Source organism: Mesoplodon bidens, assembly GCF_964165515.1.
Source record: "Mesoplodon bidens genome assembly, chromosome: 7".
Classification (NCBI taxonomy): domain Eukaryota; kingdom Metazoa; phylum Chordata; class Mammalia; order Artiodactyla; family Ziphiidae; genus Mesoplodon; species Mesoplodon bidens.
This window is the reverse complement of record NC_138164.1, coordinates 21,066,534-21,091,593: the sequence shown is the minus strand read 5'-3', so window position 1 is coordinate 21,091,593 and position 25,060 is coordinate 21,066,534.

Below are 25,060 nucleotides of genomic sequence, written 5' to 3'. Positions count from 1 at the left end.
TTAACAATACCTGGAGTGGAGGACAAGGATGAAGCATATATATCTTTCATGTAGGCACTAGGTCTTCAGATACTATCTATTAAATGAAAAAATTTATGGATTGTTGAATTTTAAGTTGATTTTGTTTTTATAATCTCCCTCTAATTTCATGTGTATCAGAAAATAATTTTATAATTTAGTAGGTCAACTATTCTGAACTACAATGTTTAGCATTTCCCTGGTAGATTCATGAACAAGACCAGTCTCTTCACTCTGGGTTTCCCAGTCTTAAACTGCTGCTGAGTGTGTTTAGTGGTTGACACTACTAATTTGTTTTAGGACTGCTGGGTATAACTCCCATGGTGGTAACTATAAGAGCTAGCATTTAATGAATGCTAGTACCAGACACTGTGTGCCAGACACTATGCTAACCACCTTACATGTATTATTTTACTTTATTCTTCATAAGTTCTAGAAGATAGGTACTCATATTCTTCTTCTTAATCTTAAGAGACAACGTGTTAAATTACTGGCTAGCAAGTGAATAAACCATTGATTTTCTCTCTCTCTCTCTCTCTCTGCTTCCTTCTCTGTCTCTGTCTCTCTCACTCCAAAGATTAAGCTCCTGTTCATTTTGCTAAACCCACCCCAGTAACAGGGAAAAATATAGGTTCACAGGACACAATGTCCTGTGCATATGACGTATATGCTGTATAGACCCACCCTCCAAAGACCTATACTTTCAGTATAATTATTTAATAGCAGGTATGGCCTATGGCCAAGCCATTTATACTTCTTAGTCTGAGCTCCATTCTGATTCATGGTCCTTGTTCATTTATTAGGATGAATGTAATCCTACCCCATAAACCTGAGTGATACGTTAACTCAGATTCTAAAGGTTCTTCAATATGGGTCACCAGTTTGTCTAACCCTAAGAACTATATCTTCTAAAAGAATTACCAAACCCCATTACCAAGGATATCTGCTAGTCTAAAGCCATTATTGATTAATTCTGGAAAATATTCAATAAATTTGAAAGAAGATTCTGCAGAAAAACAATGAATCAATGCTGTCTCTCTGAAGGGCATCATAAATTTTAACGTGGTGAGTTTCAATATTACATTCTTGCTTGATCCCATAGCAAATAAGAAGTTCCATATGAATTTCCAGGTGTCATCTAAGGAAAGCCTTAAGAAAACTTTCTGTAGTGTTTTTTCCCCCTCAACATTATAAGTAGACAATGTTGATTGAACTTAATTGCTATTGTATAGCATTGTTTTCATCACTGATTAATTATTTCTCTGGATGTGATAAATTCTAGAATTTAGACAGAGAATCAGTTAATTTTGCATAGAGAAGTGAGAAATCATAGGTGACATCAGGTGTTTTCTGTTTTCTCCAACCAATTTTTCTTTGCTAAGAGCCAACTACTAGCAATCAAGAAGTCTACAACTTCCTATCCTGTCACTTTCCCTAATGAAATTAATTCTGGTCTAGAAGCTGATGGATAATAAAATGTCTTAAGCAGCCCATTTAAAAAAAGATAAAAAAAAGAACTGAAATCTTAGCAAAGCAGAACAATGTGATAATTGACTGGCACAAAACAACAGGAATTGAATATTGGAGTGCAATGCTTTGGAAATCCACAGAAGCCTCAGCTCTTCTGAAAGGGCTAAGACTGAATCTTATAGATCAAATGAATCTTTCTAGAAATCCTTGAGTGTGAGAGTTACGATCAATGTTAAAGAGCCTAAAATTAGCACTGTCATTGCTGCCTAGATTAATTCTTTCTTAAATGCATTGTTGTATAATATCCAGGAAACTGCCTGTCCAGACAGTATCCACATGCAGCTGTAGCCTGAGGCTGGATTTCTGGGTACAATTATTTGCCCTCTTTCTCAGTAGAGGTGGGAGGCTGGACCTGAAATGAAACAGAGGCTGCCCAGTGGTGCAGAGCCCAAGGAGGTGAGTCCATCATGAAGGCACTGGAGAAATAGGCAAACGGATGCCCTGCTGGAAGGCTGATTACCCCAGTCTGTTTCATGTAGGATGCTAGAAGATCCCAACTGTCTTACCATTTCTCTCCTTCCTTGCTGAATCCTTTTATCTAAATATCCATCTCCTAGGGGGGAAAAAAAGACATGATGTACAAAATTAAGAAACATGAGGGGGCTTCCCTGGTGGCGCAGTGGTTGAGAGTCCGCCTGCCGATGCAGGGGACACGGGTTCGTGCCCCGGTCTGGGAAGATCCCACATGCCGCGGAGCGGCTGGGCCCGTGAGCCATGGCTGCTGAGCCTGCGCATCCGGAGCCTGTGCTCTGCAAGGGGAGAGGCCACAGCAGTGAGAGGCCCGCCTACCGCAAAAAAAAAAAAAAAAAAAAAAAAAAAAAAAAAAAAAAGAAACATGAGGAAAATTATAAACATTCTAGAAATTTTATAAATTTCTTTTTTTTTTAATTCTCAACTTCCATCTTGAAAGTATGCTCAGTAACCTCTTTCATACCATTTTAAATGATAGTACAGGTACAGTTATTAAGCACACAGCTATCAGGAGACAATTCTCCAAAGTCTGTGGCATGTCTGAACACCTTGCAGGCAGATGCACTGACTATCCTTTCTTTCAGACTATATTTTAAAGGGTATGTGTACAGCAAACAGCCTTGGAAAAATGTCTCCCTCCAGAGAAAAGAGCAAACATGCTTACTGCTCATTAAAAAAGATACTGTTCCTTTAAAAATATACATTTTTGTAACTATGTATGGTGACAAATATTAACTAGATTTATTTGATGATCATTTTGCAATATATACAAATACCTAATAATTATGTTGTACACCTGAAACTAACTTGATGTTTATGTCAATTATACCTCAAAAAAAAATCCTCTAGGAGGTTAGTTGAGAAAAACTCTTCAGAAGAACCGTTAGAGCTCCACGTGACCCCAGTGGAGTGAGGACATGCAAGAGTCATAACACAAGGAGAGGGGGCTTTTTTCTGAGCCTGCATTTTGCAATTTTTTTTGTAATTCACATGCTGTATCTTTAAAACACTTATATTATTGAAAAGAAAAAAAAAAAGATATGGCCCCTTAGCTCCAGGTTCCTCCCCTGTAATGAAACCTACTGCATGCACAGTTGTCCATTTGGTCCCATCTGCATCATTCTCATGGAACTTGAGCAGGGAACTGATGCAAATATGCCGATGCTCAGGCTGTGTCTTCTCTAACCCAGGAGTTCCATGTCTCCTACCAGCATCCCTGAAACTGGCAGACTAACTTGTTAGGGTAAAATCTCAGACCTTTCACAATTCTTGGCAACAGCACAGTGGCTGGTATACAGAGGTTGCTGAGTAAATGTTGGTTTCCTCACATAGGTCGCCCTCCTGCAAGCAGCAGCAGGGTCTGCTGTTTCTAGGGCCCGCATCCTAGACAGCCTCTCAGTGTGGTCCGTTTCTCTCCTCCCTGCTCCACAGGCTGGTCCTTTGGGTTCTTCTAGTTAAGGAAGGCTTCTGCTTCTTTGATCCCTCAAGTTTCCTCCACTCTGCAGGATCCTTGCCCTCCTGTAGGTTCTCAGGCTTCACATGTTAGAAGTCCTACCATTATGTTTAGTACCATACATTTCTGATCCCTGAAGAATCTTTCTTCTGGTGTTCAGCTTCTCAGCCCTCCGTGTGGCTTGTTCCTCGACCCCCAGCTCCAGGGGGAACACTTCATTTAGCTGTTCCAACGGAGCCCCTCTGTGCCATGATATCAGCCTCCCTGCCTGAGACACAGAGGCGGTTCTCCCCAGGCCACAGCTTGCATTAAACACTCTCCCCCCCATCCCTTCTTTCTTTGTCTTTTGTATTATTTGTTTACTAATGTGTCTTTCCCATTAGCCTGTAAGCAATTTGGAGAGCAGGATATCGTCATTCTTTTTAAATACCCCTAACAAATAAGACAGTCACTAATTAAAATTAAAATTAATTTTAATTTTACATAGAGAGGCAGTGCAGGCATATGAAGTCATCAATACTTGTTACCTTCACAAAGAAAAGAGGAGAGCCAATTTGTCACAGAGTCCATTCCTCTCCCTCATCTGTCCCTCCTTGTCATTACTGTTGCTGTTTTGGAACACCTTATTGCATAAGCTACTTTGGTAACAGAAAAGATGGCTTCATAACTGAGGTGCTATTCTGAAGACAACCCAGAAGCAAGCGTGGAGTCACCAGATGAAGGGGCCTTGGAGACCTGAGTGACACAGGAAGAAGTACATCAGTCACTTTGGAGAAGGCGTTGATCAGGATCATCCAGGAACGTCCAGTGAAGAGTTTTAAAACATAACATGGGTGGGTGTGCGGACAGCAGGGCAAAATTTGAATGGGGAAGGCTCTAGGGCCATGTTAAATCTCTATAGGACATGGATAAGAGGGATGGAGTGACTTCAGAGAAAAGAATGCCTTATTTAAGCTCGCTCTTAGAAAGTGTCTCTAGGGTGTTGCCCTTGAAGAAGGCAGAAAAATGATCCTGGAGCTGAAGGATCTCTTAGTAAACTCAAGTGCCCCCCACTCTGCGCCCACCCTCCCCCCACTCTTTGCCTTTAGAACGCAAAGTTTGCCAGGCCCACTGGGTCTAAAACTGCTGCTCTGCACTTTCTAAGAGAGTTTCAGTCTGCAGGAGAGAAGAAATAAGGCCTCGGGAGAACAGCTGGCCCTTTCATTTCACCCCTTTCCGCATGCTGGAGATGAAGACATGGGGCGTGCACAGCATCTTCATTTTATTTTCTGATGTGCCGGGCACAAATGCCAAAGACAGCTACAGGTAATTGCTCTCCAAGTTCCAGTGAATTAGAACATCTTCATTTAAGTCATGCATAGCCTGGAATTTTTTGTAAAGTAGAGAAAGATGACTTTATGTGGCGGTTGCTAGGCAGCCAGGCTCTCAGGGAGCTCAAACACTCATGAAGCTTTGCAGAATCTCAGCAGGAAGCCACTGTCCTCTTTAAAAAGCTCTCCTTATGCAACCCTTGAGATCTTCTACTGCATCCAGAAATGTAAGCTTCTCTTGTTTGTTTGTTTTGAACTACCCACCATTCCCACACCCCATTAACCAGTGATAAACCAGGAGAAGATTTGGGTTACCAAATTTCCTGCCTCACTGAGGGCTTGAGGCAGCCTAATCTTCGGGCAGAGCTCCAGTGAAAGTACTACAAGAAATGACATTTTAAAACTTTTCATTTATTGCTTTCCATCTACATGGAGAAATTTTGGAAAATAAAGAGAAATATTAGGCAATTAATAAAAAAATATAATTCCACGACTCAAAACAATGGTAACTATGATGATATTTATTTCTATAGAGATACGTAACAAAATTGGGATCACTGCATACTCAGGATTTAACACAATGCCTAAAAAATAGTAGACATTTACACTTAATAAAGAATTTTAATGAGTGGATGAGCATATTCCATTTTATATCCAGTTTTTCAATGAATATTTCATATGAGTATTTTCACGTTAAAAATGTTTTAAAGTTTGATTACTGTTTCATCACATATATGTATTATTAAATCATTTGTCTATTTTTATCTAGTCTACCATTATTAAGGATTTAATTCTTTCTTAATTTTTAGCTAGTTTAAACAATGCTGTTAGGAAATGCTTTTACATAATGCTTTGCTCATTTTTCAGATTTCTTTAAGATAGATTCCTAAAAGCAGAGTTATTTAACCAAAAGATATGAATTCCATTAAATTTCTTAATAGTTATTATCAAAGTGCTTTCACAAACATTGGTAATAATTTACATTTCCATAGTAGGTTATGGCAGTATCTGTCACACTGCATCTTAATTAATATAGTGTATTGTCATTTTTGTTGACATTTTATTTTTTTAAGTATAATTTGTTGTTGGAAATGAACATCTTATTTTGATGTTATATATATATTTTTCACATTTAGTGGTCATTTACATTTATTCTTTTGTGAATTAATGGCCTCCACTGATTTTTTTTTTTCCTATGCAGGAGAGGACTACACAAAGGCATGGACACCAGGAAGCAGGGGTCCTGGACCCACCTTCAAGTCTGTCTGTCACAACCAGCTCAAAATGACTTTGAGACTTTAGTCTCACCTGGCTCAAGGGCATAAAAGTACTGAACTTTTAAAAGCCCAGAAGGAGGATTTCTTTTTAGAGAGTTGTCAAGACACTTTGTTCTCCCCATTCCACCACCTCTGTGGAGGGATGGGGACAGAAAAATTTTTCTCACCTTTAACCAAGTGAGAGTGAGGGTTCCATGAGCACCACTCAGAGAGTTTAACTCTGTCCCCTGAAATTTGGGGCACAGGTTATGAGAAGCTGAGCCTACAAGCTGCCTGAGGAGACAGAAGAGAGGGGAACACCCTCAGCTTGACCACACTACCCCCTACTTGGGAGGGACAGTGAATCTCACCAATCAGATGGGACCACTGGAAGATGTCCTGACTCCTGACAAAGGTGCGTACTTGGAGAGGTGGTGCAGCCAGTGGAAGGTGTGTGTGCGTGTGTGTGTGGGGGGGGGGTGGCCAGATGCCTGGAAGCCGATGGAAGAATTAGAAGTGGTTCATAGAGGAAAACCACAGTGCATGTTAAAAACTTACCATCTGAGAGCCCCCTGAAGGGAACAATCAGCAGTAGAGACAAAGAATCAGCATATCTAGATGGCGTCATCATGCGTAATTGTCCCTGTGCCAGCCAGCAAGACCTTTTCTGTCCCTCATCTCTCCTCCATCTCTCTCTTCACCACTGGAAGAATCAGAGCCTGAAGTAAATCAAACAATAGATGAGCAGTATCCTTAACAGTCATGAATCCTATGGCCGAGAAGATATAATTTTAAATGAAATTTAGATTTTTAGCCTAGACTGGACATTATAATCACTGAAATGAGAGTGTTCTTATCATTCAAGTAACTGGAAACTTACAAAAGTCTCCCATGCTTTCCTCTGAGGGATGAGTAAGAAATAGTCCACAAAGCCAGGGGTCAAGGGTCAACAGTGAGGAAGAACAAGGTTATTTTCTACCTATACCTTATCAAGTTGAACTCAGTCAAATATCTGACAGAAGAAGGACCCCAGTTATTTCTCTCCTCTTTTTTTAAAAAAAAAATCTCTTAGCTGTTCTAATCTGTTTCTTTTTCTAGACTAACTTTAAATTTCTAATAAAATTCCTAATTAGGATTTTTGTTGAAATAGTCCTGGACCTTCAATTTGGAGAGAATTTACTTTTCTCCGGTATACATGTTACCATCTAGAATATGGTGCCTCTACTTTTATCCAACTATTTTGGGATACAAATAAAGTTTAATAATAGTCATCCTCATTATATTCTACACAATTATTGTTGGCTTCATTTCAATAAATTTTATTATCTGTTTTAATTGATGTTTCTATTATTGCTACTATGAATGTAATATTTTTTCTTTTGTGTCTTAAAACTGGCTATTGAATTTTAAATTAAATATAGGAATTTGTTTTTTTTAATTGTAATCAACCACTCTACTAAATTTTTTATTAATTTTAAGAAAACTGTAGTAAATTATCTTCCCTTTTCATAGGTTTGCAGTTAAACTACCTGCAAATAATGGTATGTATGTTTCCCCATTTGATTGCTTTTGTTTCTGCTTTGTGTTCTACTGCATTGTAAAAAAAAAAAAAGAATAGAAAAACGTCATCAATGGTGATATACAGCCGGTACGTCTTGTTCTTTATTTTAACTGGAATTTTTTCTAGTGTTTCAATCTTGAGAATTATGTTGGCTATTGTCTTTAGAAAGATGTCCTTTGTGTGTTAAGGAATTAAAATGTTACTCCTAGTTTTATAAAAATTAGGTCAAGAACGGATATCTAAACTTTTTTTTTAAAGACCTTCAGTTAAAGATATTTAAAGGCCTCCAGTGAAAGACATTTTAACACCCCAAGTAGAAGCTCTTTCCAGTGTTTAAACACTCTTATTTATGCATAATTTAAACCTTATATTATGAATTAAGTCTACATGCTTATATTTTGCCAGAAATAAAACATTGTCAGCTCTTACAGATTTTTAAAGGCACATATAGAACTAATAAATGGACCAATAAGACTCCTAATCACTACAGTTGTATATATGTTCAGTTTTTAGAATAGGAGACATGATCGATTTTTTTTAATTCCATAGTCTAATAATAGCAGCTAACATTTTCAGCACTTGTGAACATTTAGGAAAAAACAAGGCATCAGCAACAGCCAATATATATTCACTGAGAATAATACATGTCAGATTTAATGTTTTATAAAGTTATTAAATGAGGGGTATTCAGTAGACAGAGTAAACCTGGATTTCATGAATTCATTTATTTAGTCCAGCTTCTCTAGATGTTCTTCTAGGAAAGATGATGAAAGACAGATTGTAGTGTAGATTTGCAGCTATTTGAAATTAGAGACTGAATAGTGGTCTGTGCTCCTAGGAGGAATTATCAGGAAAGGTTCTTAATCCTTCTTATTAAATATTTTTATCAGTTATTCAGATGAAGGTGTAAGGGGTATGCATATCACACTACAAAATGTCATAAAGCTGCAAAAGAGAAGAAATCAAATGGCAAAAAAGAAATCAACATTTTAAACAATCTTGAGGGCTTGAAACATATGGTAGAAATATTTAAAGAGAAATTTAAATCTTAGAAAAATGAGTGACATCCTATCACCTAGTATGGGAGAAGAGGCCACTGGCTTGGCAGCTGTTTATTATCAACACCATCACAACAACATTCTCTAAATGCCTTCAAATGTGAGACTTGTGGTCCATATAGAGTGGCCGGATGTGGTGTCACAGGTTGGCTCCTGGGAAGCAGACAGTGAAGTGGCATTTAGAGGACAGGTTGTGTACCAGCAGTGACCTTGCGATCAACACCTGTAGAGGGGCAAGGAAGGGAGCAGGAGCAGGCAAAGGGAATGGCTGACCTGAGGCAGGTTCCGTAACTGCCTTGAAAAAACTCATGGGGAGCTTTAAAACTAGAATGGCTCTTTAAAGAGTGTCGAGTTGGGCCAAGATGGTCCAGCCTTATACTCCCACATGAATCTGTCACTGGATGTGGGCCGCCCAGGGAAAAGGACATGACCTTGGATGAGGTGACTCTCCACAGCTGAGGCAATCCCTGAAGGGGCTGACAGCTGAAGACTCTCCACGGACAGCACTGCCAGCAGCTGGGTCAACAAATCCTTCAGGGAGGGGGTTTCTGGGCCATGTATCACAGTGTCCACCACAGTGGGAAACCCCAGTGCCTGCTCCAAGCCCATAGAAATGCTGGAGAGAATGTATTCTTTTAATGTTTTTAATATGTGGCCAGGCATAAAACAGAAAGAAACAGTGCCAAAAGGGAAGAAGGAACTGACAGGCAAGGCATAAGAACCAGATATATGCCCTAGGGGAATATGGTTTTAAGCCCAACGAGGAGGAAATGAAGGCTTTGGGCTCCAATCCCAGTCATCCACCAGAAACAAGAACTGAGAACTCCTGTCTGGAGCTTATGGCCGAAATCTGTACTATCATCAAGATGAAAGAACCCTAAAATGAGATATTAACATAAAAATTGATCTAAAAGTCACTTTATGGACAGAGCCTCAACCGAGGCACTTCCCAAAACACCCCCTTGTTGTTCCCAGCTTGGTGTACCTGAGGTGCCTGTGGTCAGCAGTGTCAGCCAGAAACAGCACTCATGCACAGTGAGGATGATCAAGATGAGAACGTCCAAATGCCAGAACCTTACAAATTGGAGCATCCTGAAAGAGACTTTAAGATAAAGATGTTTAAATAGAGAAATAAAGGAAGGGACAAAATCCAAAAAGCAAATGGAGCAAAATTAATTCTAGAAATTCTAGAAATTAAAAGTACAGACACTGAAATTTAAAAAAAAAAAAATGGTTCAACTGATGATCCACTCAACAGCACACAGTTAAAGAGAATAAGGACTAAATTAGAAAACTGATATGCAGGACTTCCGGGTAAGATGGCGGAAGAGTAAGACGCGGAGATCACCTTCCTCCCCACGGATACACCAGAAATACAGCTACATGTGGAACAACACCTACAGAACACCTACTGAATGCTGGCAGAAGACCCCAGACCTCCCAAAAGGCAACAAACTCCCCACATACCTGGGTAGGGCAAAGCGGAGAGATTCCCGCACAGAGGATCGGTGCCGAGCGGCACTCACCAGCCCGAGAGGCTTGTCTGCTCGCCCGCCAGGGCGGGCGGCGCTGGAAGCTGAGGCTCGGGCTTCGGTCAGAGCGCAGGGAAAGGACTGGGGCTGGCGGCGACAACTCAGCCTGAAGGGGGCTAATGTGCCACAGCTAGCCGGCAGGGAGTCCGGGAAAACTCTGGAGCTGCCGAAGAGGCAAGAGACTTTTTCTTCCCTCTTGGTTTCCTGGTGCGCGAGGAGAGGGGATTAACAGCGCTGCTTAAAGGGGCTCCACAGACGGGCGCGAGTCACGACTGAAAGCGCGGAGCCCAGTGACGGGCGTGGGACGCTGGGGCTGCTGCTGCCGCCGCCAAGAAGCCTGTGTGCGAGCGCAGGTAACTGTCCACACGGCCCTTCCGGGAGCCTGTGCAGCCCACCACTGCCGGGGTCCCAGGATCCAGGGGCGGCTTCCCTGGGAGAACGCACGGGCGCGCCTCGGGCTGGTGTAACGTCACGCCGACCTCTGCCGCTGCAGGCTCGCCCTGCACTCCGTGCCCCTCCCTCCCGCCCGGCCTGAGTGAGCCAGAGTCCCCGAAGAGGCTGCTCCTTTAACCCTGTCCTGTCTGAGCGAAGAACAGACGCCCTCCGGCGACCTACACGCAGAGGCGGGGCCAAATCCAAAGCTGAGACCCAGGAGCTGTGAGAACAAAGAAGAGAAAGGGAAACCTCTCCCAGCAGCCTTAGAAGCAGCGGACTAAAGCTCCACAATCAACTTGATGTACCCTGCATCTGTGGAATACATGAATAGACAATAAATCATCCCAAATTGAGGAGCCAGGAGTCAGTGCTGTGCCTCTGAGGGGGGAGAGCCAACTTCAGGACACTGGTCCACAAGAGACCTCCCAGCTCCACATAATATCAAACAGCGAAAATCTTCCAGAGATCTCCATCTCAACACCAGCACCCAGCTTCACTCAACGACCAGCAAGCTACAGGGCTGGACACCCTATGCCAAACAACTAGCAAGACAGGAACACAACGCCACCCATTAGCAGAGAGGCTGCCTAAAATCATAAAAAGTCCGCAGACACCCCAAAACACACCACCAGACGTGGACCTGCCCACCAGAAAGACAAGATCCAGCCTCATCCACCTGAACACAGGCACTAGTCCCCTCCACCAGGAAGCCTACACAACCCACTAAACCAACCTTAGCCACTGGGGACAGACACCAAAAACAACTGGAGCTACGAACCAGCAGCCTGCAAAAAGGAGACCCCAAACACAGTAACATAAGCAAAATGAGAAGACAGAAAAACACACAGCAGGAGAAGGAGCAAGATAAAAACCCACCAGACCTAACAAATGAAGAGGTAATAGGCAGTCTACCTGAAAAAGAATTCAGAATAATGATGGTAAAGATGATCCAAGATTTTATTTCCCAGATCCAAAATCTTGGAAATAGAATAGACAAAATGCAAGAAACAGTTAACAAGGACCTAGAAGAACTAAAGATGAATCAAGCATCGATTAAAAACACAATACATGAAATAAAAAATACTCTAGATGGGATCAAGAGCAGAATAACTGAGGCAGAAGAACGGATAAGTGAGGTGGAAGATAAAATAGTGGAAATAACTGCTGCAGAGCAAAATAAAGAAAAAAGAATGAAAAGAACAGAGGACAGTCTCAGAGACCTCTGGGACAACATTAAACGCACCAACATTCGAATTATAGGGGTTCCAGAAGAAGAAGAGAAAAAGAAAGGGACTGAGAAAATATTTGAAGAGATTATAGTTGAAAACTTCCCTAATATGGGAAAGGAAATAGTAAATCAAGTCCAGGAAGCACAGAGAGTCCCATACAGAATAAATCCAAGGAGAAATACGCCAAGACACATATTAATCAAACTGTCAAAAATTAAACACAAAGAAATCATATTAAAAGCAGCAAGGCAAAAACAACAAATAACACACAAGGGAATCCCCATCAGGATAACAGCTGATCTCTCAGCAGAAACTCTACAAGCCAGAAGGGAGTGGCAGGACATAATTAAAGTGATGAAGGAGAAAAACCTGCAACCAAGATTACTCTACCCAGCAAGGATCTCATTCAGATTTGATGGAGAAATTAAAACGTTTACAGACAAGCAAAAGCTGAGAGAGTTCAGCACCACCAAACCAGCTTTACAACAAATGCTAAAGGAACTTCTCTAGGCAAGAAACACAACAGAAGGAAAAGACCTACAATAACGAACCCAAAACAATTAAGAAAATGGGAATACGAACATACATATCGATAATTACCTTAAATGTAAATGGACGAAATGCTCCCACCAAAAGACACAGATTGGCTGAATGGATACAAAAACAAGACCCATATATATGCTGTCTACAAGAGACCCACTTCAGACCTAGAGACACATACAGACTGAAAGTAAGGGGATGGAAAAAGATATTCCATGCAAATGGAAACCAAAAGAAAGCTGGAGTAGCAATTCTCATATCAGACAAAATAGACTTTAAAATAAAGACTACTAGAAGAGACAAAGAAGGACACTACATAATGATCAAGGGATCAATCCAAGAAGAAGATATAACAATTGTAAATATTTATGCACCCAACATAGGAGCACCTCAATACATAAGGCAAATACTAACAGCCATAAAAGGAGAAATCGACAGTAACACAATCATACTAGGGGACTTTAACACCCCACTTTCACCAATGGACAGATCTTCCAAAATGAAAATAAATAAGGAAACACAAGCTTTAAATGATACATTAAACAAGTTGGACTTAATTGATATTTATAGGACATTCCATCCAAAAACAACAGAATACACATTTTTCTCAAGTGCTCATGGAACATTCTCCAGGATAGATCATATCTTGGGTCACAAATCAAGCCTTGGTAAATTTAAGAAAATTGAAATTGTATCAAGTGTCTTTTCTGACCACAATGCTATGAGACTAGATATCAATTACAGGAAAAGAGCTGTAAAAAATACAAACACATGGAGGCTAAACAATACACTACTTCATAACGAAGTGATCACGGAAGAAATCAAAGAGGAAATAAAAAAATACCTAGAAACAAATGACAATGGAGACACGACGACCCAAAACCTATGGGATGCAGCAAAAGCAGTTCTAAGAGGGAAGTTTATAGCAATACAATCCCACCTTAAGAAACAGGAAACATCTCGAATAAACAACCTAACTTTGCACCTAAAGCAATTAGAGAAAGAAGAAGAAAAACATCCCAAAGTTAGCACAAGGAAAGAAATCATAAAAATCAGATCAGAAATAAATGAAAAAGAAATGAAGGAAACGATAGCAAAGATCAATAAAACTAAAAGCTGGTTCTTTGAGAAGATAAACAAAATTGATAAACCATTAGCCAGACTCATCAAGAAAAGAAAGGAGAAGACTCAAATCAATAGAATTAGAAATGAAAAAGGAGAAGTAACAACTGACACTGCAGAAATACAAAAGATCATGAGAGATTACTACAAGCAACTCTATGCCCATAAAATGGACAACCTGGAAGAGATGGACAAATTCTTAGAAATGCACAACCTGCCAAGGCTGACTCAGGAAGAAATAGAAAATATGAATAGACCAATCACAAGCACTGAAATTGAAACTGTGATTAAAAATCTTCCATCAAACAAAAGCCCAGGACCAGATGGCTTCACAGGCGAATTCTATCAAACATTTAGAGAAGAGCTAACACCCATCCTTCTCAAACTTTTCCAAACAATATCAGAGGAAGGAACACTCCCAAACTCATTCTACGAGGCCACCATCACCTTGATACCAAAACCAGGCAAGGATGTCACAAAGAAAGAAAACTACAGGCCAATATCACTGATGAACATAGATGCAAAAATCCTCAACAAAATACTAGCAAACAGAATCCAACAGCACATTAAAAGGATCATACACCATGATCAAGTGGGGTTTATTCCAGGAATGCAAGGATTCTTCAATATACGCAAATCAATCAATGTGATACACCATATTAACAAGTTGAAGGAGAAAAACCATATGATCATCTCAATAGATGCAGAGAAAGCTTTCGACAAAATTCAACACCCATTTATGATAAAAACCCTGCAGAAAGTAGGCATAGAGGGAACTTTCCTCAACATCATAAAGGCCATATATGACAAACCCACAGCCAACATTGTCCTCAATGGTGAAAAACTGAAACCATTTCCACTAAGATCAGGAACAAGACAAGGCTGCCCACTCTCACCACTCTTATTCAACTTAGTTTTGGAAGTTTTAGCCACAGCAATCAGAGAAGAAAAGGAAATAAAAGGAATCCAAATTGGGAAAGAAGAATTAAAGCTGTCACTGTTTGCAGATGACATGATACTATACATAGAGAATCCTAAAGATGCTACCGAAAAACTACTAGAACTAATCAATGAATTTGGTAAAGTAGCAGGATACAAAATTAATGTACAGAAATCTCTGGCATTCCTGTACACTAATGATGAAAAATCTGAAAATGAAATCAAGAAAACACTCCCATTTACCATTGCAACAAAAAGAATAAAATATCTAGGAATAAACCTACCTAAGGAGACAAAAGACCTGTATGCAGAAAATTATAAGACACTGATGAAAGAAATTAAAGATGATACAAATAGATGGAGAGATATACCATGCTCCTGGATTGGAAGAATCAATATTGTGAAAATGACTCTACTACCCAAAGCAATCTACAGATTCAATGCAATCCCTATCAAACTACCACTGGCATTTTTCACAGAACTAGAACAAAAAATTTCAAAATTTGTTTGGAAAAACAAAAGACCCCGAATAGCCAAAGCAATCTTGAGAACGAAAAACGGAGCTGGAGGAATCAGGCTCCCTGACTTCAGACTATACTACAAAGCTACAGTAATCAAGACAGTGTGGTACTGGCATAAAAACAGAAAGATAGATCAGTGGATCAGGATAGAAAGCCCAGAGATAAACCCACGCACATATGGCCAACTTATCTTTGATAAAGGAGGCAGGAATGTACAGTGGAGAAAGGACAGCCTCTTCAATAAGTGGTGCTGGGAAAACTGGATAGGGACATGTAAAAGTTTGAGATTAGATCATTCCCTAACACCATACACAAAAATAAGCTCAAAATGGATTAAAGACCTAAATGTAAGGCCAGAAACTATCAAACTCTTAGAGGAAAACATAGGTAGAACACTCTATGACATAAATCACAGCAAGATCCTTTTGGACCCACCTCCTAGAGAAATGGAAATAAAAACAAAGATAAACAAATGGGACCTAATGAAACTTCAAAGCTTTTGCACAGCAAAGGAAACCATAAACAAGACCAAAAGACAACCCTCAGAATGGGAGAAAATATTTGCAAATGAAGCAACTGACAAAGGATTAATCTCCAAAATTTATAAACAGCTCATGCAGCTCAATAGCAAAAAAACAAACAACCCAATCCAAAAATGGGCAGAAGACTTAAATAGGCATTTCTCCAAAGAAGATATACAGACTGCCAACAAACACATGAAAGAATGCTCAACATCATTAATCATTAGAGAAATGCAAATCAAAACTACAATGAGATATCATCTCACACCAGTCAGAATGGCCATCATCAAGAAATCTAGAAACAATAAATGCTGGAGAGGGTGTGGAAAAAAGGGAACACTCTTGCACTGCTGGTGGGAATGTGAATTGGTACAGCCACTATGGAGAACAGTATTGAGGTTCCTTAAAAAACTACAAATAGAACTACCATATGACCCAGCAATCCCACTACTAGGCATATACCCTGAGAAAACCATAATTCCAAAAGAGACATGTACCAAAATGTTCATTGCAGCTCTATTCACAATAGCCCGGAGCTGGAAACAACCTAAGTGTCCATCATCGGATGAATGGATAAAGAAGATGTGGCACATATATACAATGGAATATTACTCAGCCATAAAAAGAAACGAAACTGAGCTATTTGTAATGAGGTGGATGTACCTAGAGTCTGTCATACAGAGTGAAGTAAGTCAGAAAGAGAAAGACAAATACCGTATGCTAACACATATATACGGAATTTAAAAAAAAAAAAAAAGTCATGAAGGACCTAGGGGCAAAACGGGAATAAAGACACAGACCTACTTGAGAATGGACTTGAGGATATGGGGAGGGGGAAGGGTAAGCTGTGACAAAGCGAAAGAGAGGCATGGACATATATACACTACCAAACGTAAGGTAGATAGATAGTGGGAAGCAGCCACAGAGCACAGGGAGATCAGCTTGGTGCTTTGTGACCGCCTGGAGGGGTGGGATGGGGAGGGTGGGAGGGAGGGAGATGCATGAGGGAAGGGATGTGGGAACAGATGTATATGTATGACTGATTCACTTTGTTATAAAGCAGAAACTAATTAAAAAAATTAAAAAAAAAAAAAAGAAAACTGATATGCAGAAATCACCTGGAATGCAGCCCAGAAAGATAAGAAATGGAAAATATGAAATTTGTCTATTAAATTCAAGGAAACTTGTAAGATTTTGGTAAACTCTTTTCATTCATTAAATATTTGTTAAATACTTACTATGTACCAGGTATATGCTAGACATGGGAACACAATAGTGAACAAGAAAGAGTAACATTTACTCAAGCCATTTATTGACTTCACCAAAATGTGGTTCATACTTTTCTAATCCATGACACCTACAAATTAAGTGAATAAATTATGTGATAAAAAGTAAGAAGAACTATCTGGTTATGTAGTCTTGGGCTATTTGGTTGTCTTGGGCAACAATTTTTTCTTATCTGTCTTCAAGCTGATGAGGAAAAATGTTGTCCCACTAAGCTTCTTTCTGGCTAACCATATTTGGAATCAGATGATCTTTCTGGACACCACAATTTAAAGTTGGATGTTGACAAATTACAGAGAGTCCAGATTCAGGAGACAAAAAATCTAAAGTAGCCTGAACATAAATCATTTACGAAATAGTTGAAGGTTTCTCCAGCAGGGAAGAAGAGAATAAATAGATGCAAAACCCTCTAGTACTTTCCAACCCTAAAGTATTATGATTCAGCTTAAGGCTTTTGTGACAGAAATTAACTGTTTGTCTCTTTCTTCCCTCTAGCTACATAGCTAAACTATTATTTCTCAAGTTTTCTTCTAGTTGGGGGAGTTCACATGACTAAATTCTAGCCAATAGTATGGAACACTGTGTGCCACTTCGAAGCCTGGACCATAAACAACCTCCCCATGCATCTGTACTCTTTCACTATCTTTGGACTTGGTGCAGATTGCAGTGATCTTGGAAACCAGTGCTCAATGTAGCAAAGCCACAAGTTAGAGGGAGCCTTGATCCCTGAGTCACTACATGGAGGAAAGTTTCCACCAATTAGGCATGCTTATTTTGGACTTTACATGATTGGAAAATATGTTTTTTATCCTATTTAAACAATTACACATTTTGTTCTTGCTTTTTTTAGTAATAGTTAACATTGTCTTAACTAATACAGTTTTTTTTTAAATAGGGCTCCCCATCAAATTTTCACTTCTAATTCCTACCTGATTCATTCTAATGGAATTCTATTTCCCACAATTCTATCTCCTAGGGAGGGACTCTCCTAGGCAGAAAGCTTTTCTCCTACCTTGAATTATTTTTGTCACCAAGGTTGGTGTATCATCTTGTCACTGGTCCAACTTCTCTCAAGGGGAGAGCATTTCTTACTTATTCTGCTTCTCCAGAAATTAATTTAGACATCATCTCCTCAATCAAACTGAGTTACTTAAAGCCTGGGACTCTTTCCTGCTCACGTTTATATCCCTAAGACCTATCACATTGCTAGGCACATAGCAGGTAATTATTGGTTGAATTAGTAAAAAATAGAGGAGAGTTACAAATGTAAAGCTGTGCCTCTGATCTCTTTGGTTCTTAATGAGAAAGCCAAACAGAGCAATATTCAATAAAAAGAACACAGAGACCTATATATGCAAACTTATATAAAACTCTTTCAGTGCAGGTTACACACATCTGTGCCCATGTTTGTATATAGAAGAAAACAGATTGATTTCAAATCAGTTATTTCTTTGTGGAAAATCAACAGTTTCTTTTTGTTCTTTTTACAAGATCAAGGAAACCTGAAAGTGTAACTATTTTTAAAATACACACAGGGCTCCCCCAGGCAAATGGTCTCTCACTAAATTAGTAAATGAGTAGTGGTAATGAGATTACTCTGGGAAAAGCACATGTCAAAACATCGTAGTGCTCATGAGCATGAAACAAGCAACTAAGCCTTTCAGGAAATCCTAATCTGCTGTTACACAAACACATCTGTCTAGCTCAAGGCCAAGTATCTAATAGACCCCTACTTTTTATGAGCAGAAGTAAAAATTTAGGCAATGCTCAAGGGCAATGCATTCTTACCTTTCTCTGGGATCTGTACTAGAATCAGAAATAAGAGGATGAGAAGGAAATACTTTTCACTTTTTCACAAAGTGAAAAAGCCACTTCTTGATAAATTAAAAATATCTAACTAGTGTGCATCTCGATCAGTGCTCTAGAAACCTAACCTTGCTCCTCCTTGGGCCCCCTTCCCTTCTCCTCTTGCAAGCATCACACTGTGCAGTAGCAATACACTTCCACATCTGCCTTCTCCTTACATAAGAGTTGTGAGGCCAGTAATCATTTTTTACCACATGGGACCTGGAACAATCTGAGGCTTTAGTCAGTGTTTATTAAATGTTTGTCAAATAATTTTAGATTTTCCTAAAAAGTATCAAATTAAGTATGATGAATTCTCCCCTGGTTATGAGTAGACTTGGAAGAACAGAACACAAAAGTAATCAACAGCCACACACCGTCTTTTCTGATTAGAATTGTGAATGTCACAAAAACAGAACCATTGTCTTATTCATGGTAGTGTTGAACCATTGTCTTATTCATGGTAGTGTTGCCAGCATGCACTCAATACACATTTGTTGAGTAAATGCATGGCCTCTCTAGAGTAATCTTTTTTCTTTTTTTTTTTTGTGGTACGCGGGCCTCTCATTGTTGTGGCCTCTCCCATTGCAGAGCACAGGCTCTGGACGCACAGGCTCAGTGGCCATGGCTCATGGGCCCAGCCGCTCCGCACCATGTGGGATCTTCCTGGGCCGGAGCATGAACCCACGTCCCCTGCATCGGCAGGCGGACTCTCAACCACTGCGCCACCAGGGAAGCCCTCGAGTAATCTTTTGAGAAAATTTTATTTAATAAAGTAGCCTTATCATGATGGATCCTTGACACTATCACTACCCCAATTCCCTTTGTATGCTCACAACTTGGTTTCTGCCGCATTTTTGTTTTCTATTGATGCTGTAACAATTACTGCAAATTTAGCAGCTTAAAAAACACCCACTTATTATCTCAAGCTCTGTAGGTCAGAAGTCCAGGTAGGCTCAGAGCCTCTGATCTGAGTCTCAAAAGCTGAATAAAATCTGTCAGCCAGGCTGGGGTCTTGTCTGGAGCTCTGGGGGAGAATCCACTTCCAGGCTCTTCATGTGGTTGGCAGAATTCAGTCCCATGTGGTAGTAGGACTGGGCTGTCATTTCTTTGTTGGCTGTTGACCACACTCAGCTTCTAAAGCCCACATTCCTTGGCTCATGACCCCCTTCATCTTCAGAGCCAGTGATGGGGAACTGAGTTCTTCTCACATTTTGAATCTCTTTGGTCTCCCCTTCTGTCACATATCTCCTGTTTCTTTTGCCTCGTCTCCACCTTGCCTTCAAGGGTTCATGTGATTACAGTGGCCTATTTGGATGCCCCAGAATAATTTCCCTGTCTCAATCTATTTGGGCTGCTATAACAAAACTCCCACAGACTGGGTGGCTTGAACGACAGATATTTATTTCTCACATTTCTGAAGGCTAAGAAGTTCAAGATCAAGACATTGAGAGATTCTGTATGTGAGGAGGACCTGCTTCTTTCTTCATAGACAGCAATCTTCTCACCGGGTGCTCACATGACAGAAGGGCTGAGAAAGCTGTCTGGGGTCCCTTTCATAACATTACTAATCCCATTCATGAGCGTTTCACCCTCAAGACCTAATTACTTCCCAAAGGCCTACCTCTTAATACAATCACATTGGGTATTAGGATTTCAACCTATGAACTTGGGGGAACACAAACACTTAGTTCATAATACTTCCTATTTTAGGGTTAGCTGATTAGGAGCCTTAATTCCATCTGTAAAATCCCTTCACAGCAGTACTGAGATTAGTGTTTGATTGAATAACTAGGGAATGAGAATTTGGGGGGACATCTTTAGATCTGTATCACACTTAGAGTGTGTGAACAAAAGACAGTGCCCCAAATGGAAGCTGTCTTTATGTCACCTCATCTCATAAGTGACATCTCATTGCTTCTGCCATCTTCTATTTGTTAGAAGCAACAAACATAAGCTCAGCTCTCACTCAAGGGAGGAGAATATGTAAAGCCTTGAATACTAGTAGGCAGGGATCACTGGGGACCATCTTAGAGGCAGAAAAGGAAAGTAATTACTTTTTATTGTATGATTCACCTGTTAAAAGCATTTCTATAAATGATAATGTAAATACTGAACACTGATGTAGGTAGAATTATCATAACATTATACTGAGAGGAAAAGGTGATAGAATAGGTATATGTATTTCATGGGAGAGGAGGGAAGAAAGAAAATTAAATTCTCATAGTCAGTTGTGAGGAATCAATATAAAATATCCAAAAATGGCAAATCAAGAAGTAGCAATGTCTGTTATTTAAAGACATGAAGGCAAAAGGCCAAGTAATCAAGTAAAAGAGGTTCAAGTGCTTCTGGGATGGGTGGACGTGAGTGTGAGGGAGCTGCTCATGGAGGATGGTTGTTTCTTATAAGAAACTTTATAGACTTCTTTGACTCTTCAAACCATGTATGCATGTAACTTTGATTAAAAGAATGGGGGAAAAAGAAAACAACAAAAGAAGAACAACAGAGTTTTCCCATAGAAAATTGTGAAATCATTTGCATCCAGTGAAAACTATGCAATGCATCTCTAGTTGAGACGAAAAAACTTTGGCCCAAGAAATACTAAACAAGATGCAGACAATGAAGAGAAACTGTACCCAATTCAGTGCAACAACAGCTATCTGTCAGCTGCACACTAAGCCTGACTCACCCTAGATGTCCGTGACGAGCAGCCAAAAAGGCAAGTCCGGAATTGGCCGCTCTTTGCAGCCACCCTGGTTTTCTATTCTGGCTTAGCTGCTGCCTAAGGCTTGGTTTTATTTCTAGATATCAGCCCAGTTTCTACTGGTTGGAATTATGTTTAATGTTAATTTTACAGCTTTTGCTTATTTGAGAGACACAAGTCTCTTCCAAGGTCAAGGATTTTCCACTGCAGGACTTTGCTCTTCTTTTGCAGGAATGTGTTATGGCTGGATCATCCTCTGGTTGCCCCCTTCTTGTCTTTTATGTCTTATTCCAATGGGTTTGCAGAGCCTTTTCCTGACCACCCAAACCAAAAGTACACTCTTCCATGGCCCCCATCCCTGTTTTTCATGCCAGTCTGTTTTATTCATAGCATTTGTCAGACTGTGAAATCACTTTGTTCATATATTTTTGCCTGCTTTGTTTTATTCACCATAGTATCCTTGAAGCCTGCAATAAGTGTCTGGCATTTATTAGTTACCAATAAATAATTGTTGAGTGGAAAAATAGATTGGGTAGTGTATGAGTTAGTTTTGCTGCAATAATGCTAAATAACAAATCCTCCTAAAACTCAATGTCTGAAAATAACAAGCATTCCTTTCTTGCCCATGAATCTATGGGTCAACTTGAGTTCAGCTGATCTCAGATGAGCTCTGCTGAGCCTGGCTCCAGGCTGTGGGTTGTGTTCAGCTCCACACCATGTGTTTCTTCATTCTTTTTAGGCTAGAGGCTGCCTGGGGCATGTTCTTCTCTCAGCAGATCACTGGAAAACAAGAAGGCAGGCAAAATCATGTCATTCTTCTTGAAGCCTGGGCTGTGATTGGCACACTGTTACTTCTGAGAACCTTCCACTGGTCACAGCAAATCACAGGACCAAGCCCAACACCAAAGAAGTGGGAAAGTATATTCTGACCACTATTATTCAGGATTATGACACTCAACTAAAAACACATATCATTGCTGCTGATTAAATATCGAGTGTGTCACAGGATATTAAACTATATAAAAAAATTCATCTCATCCAACTACTTCCTTTTGCACATGAGAAAGCAGACCCAGAGAAATGAGAGCGAGAGAACACTGCCAAGTTATATGGCAAAGGGGTGGATGTATAATCCTATTAAAGGGGAGGGAAGAGTTAGGATCAATAATTCAATCTGATCTGAATGAATGAATGCAAAAGTGAATTGGATTGACAGAAAATAAACAGCAGAGAGAGAGAAATCGAAGACACAAGAGAAAAAGCATGGTCTTGGAGAAGGCAGGGGATGAAGAGATCAAATGCATTGGTGGAAGGTGGGTCTTGAAAAGGAAGAATTCTGCTGGAAGGGAGGAAAGAATGGGTAGGTGTATAGACATATTTCTGGTTTGTAATGAAAGAATGATAAGAATTGGAGCAGTTCGGATCTGTGAGAAAGAGTGCAATACTCGATCGGTGTACTCAACTGTAACACACCCGGCAATAACACAATCAGATATAATGTGATGGGTACTGTGTTCCCAGACCCCAGAACTCCCGACCACTTAATAGCATTAAACAAGGTGTTACTGTCTGTAGAGCATCAAAGTCAGTGAGTTCCAGCATCATTGCCCTGAGGTGACCTCAGGTTTCTTAGGGAAGGAGGTGTGGGAGTCATTTGCTGAAAGTGAAGGCAGCAAGAGTTGTATAAGTTGCTTGTGGTTAATGATGAAGGTTTGGAAAAATATCTAAGGGAAATGGGGGAAAGTGACCAAAAGCACCTAAAGAATTTACCACCAACAGAGGGCTGGCTTCACTCAGATTAGATCATGGATGGAAGCAGTGTCCATCCACACGGTTGCATGATTGCCTCTGGCACTCCTTCTTTCAACGATTTATGGAATGCTTACTGAAAGCCATGAAAAACAGTTCCTAGTTCCAAGCAGATGATAGTTTAATCAATATATTGCAAAATGGGTTAATAAGTAGAGAAAAGACTCTGCTATAATTTAGAACTTAAAACTACAAACTAAAGCATGGATTCATGCAAATGTAACCTTTCCATCTCATCTGCCTGTATCAAATGTCACTGCCATTTAATTTTCTAATAAATTACACACATATACAGTGTTTAAATGCAAAGTTTAATGAAGTCAATAAAATAAGGGCATAAATCAGTAGAATGTAAATTCCATTCCTGTCCCTTACTACCTAACTGAGAGATAAATGTCATTTACTTTGAGATAATGTTTTCACAAAAGCACTCAGAGGAGCTTCAGCTCCAATATTCCAGAAGGATCATTCCTGACCACTATTATTTATAATAATGACACTAAATTAAAAACACATATATAGATAGAAACATCCCTATCATTGCTGCTGATTAAATATTAAGTGTGAGGGTGACAGAATGATAAAACTGTAAAGAACTTTGCTCCAGTCCAACCACCTCATATACAGCTGAGAAAAAAGGCACAAGGAAATAAAATAAATTATTTTTCAGGAGGCACACAACAAATTAGTGGCAGAACAGAAATAAATCCCAAATCTGATTCCCACTCCAGGGTCATTTCACATCACAAGCCACTTCCTTACCTGGCTTGGCAGTCTTATTATACAGGGGTCCCAGTTGCCAGAACAACGAAAGAAAAGAAAGGTATCAAAAGGGTAGCTGTATACAATATCACTCTCTGTTCTTCAGGCAATCAGAGGAACCTAGAGAAGCAGCCCCATCACCCAGAGATTGACAGGCACACAGCCTACTGTGATAAGTGCACAGTCAATGCCAAACCCTCTTGGGCACCAACAGAAGCAAAGTGTCTGCCAATCAAAGGTGCTTTCTGCAAGCAGGATGTATACCAGCTAAAAACCTGAATGAATATGGTCATTGTGAAGGATCACAAAGTGTCATTTGCTTTATTTTGGAAACTTCACGGAGTCACTATGCTTACTCAGCTGCAGGACAGCCAGTGTGTCAGGAAGAATATTACTGCTCACCCCCATCTTCACTGACCAGGATGCAAACTATTGAAGGGATGCTAATGGGCTCTTTAACTATATGATTTCTATCCTCAATAAATCTCCTGTTCTTAGTCTATTCCTGCTGCTATAGTAAAATATCACAGATTGAGTAGCTTAGAAACAATAGAAATGTATTTCTCACAGTTCTGGAGGCTGGGAAGGCCAAGATCACAGTGCCAGCAGATTCGTTGCTTGGCCCACTTTCTAGTTCAGGGACAGTACCTTCTCACTGTATCCTCACATGGTGAAAGGGAAGCAAACAAGTTCTCTGGGGTCTGTTTTACAAAGCACTAATTGCATTCATGAGGGTTCCATCTTTATGACCCAACTGTTTCTCAAAGGCACATTGGGCATTAAGACTTCAACACAGTAATTTTGAGAGGACACAAACATTTGAATCATAGCATCTCCCCAGAGACAAAATCCACAGTAATATTAAATTTGGGACATTTCAGATAGCCGTATCCCCTGATTTCTTCTCCACATATCTAGTATTTTCTGTCACAGTTTTTAGGGAGTTGCAGGGAGCAGTATCTCAAGCATTTCAGGATAATACACAGAAAAAGTTTTGTTGATCTTGGACAGGGTCAAACCATTCACAGCTTATTGCTTTGTATTCATTTCATTTTAAGAAGGGCATGGAAAATCCAGTATGTGAACTGAGGGGTCTGAAAAGTGGGTTATAAGAGAAATGACTGAGGAAATTCTAAATGCTTAGTCTGCAAAGCACACAC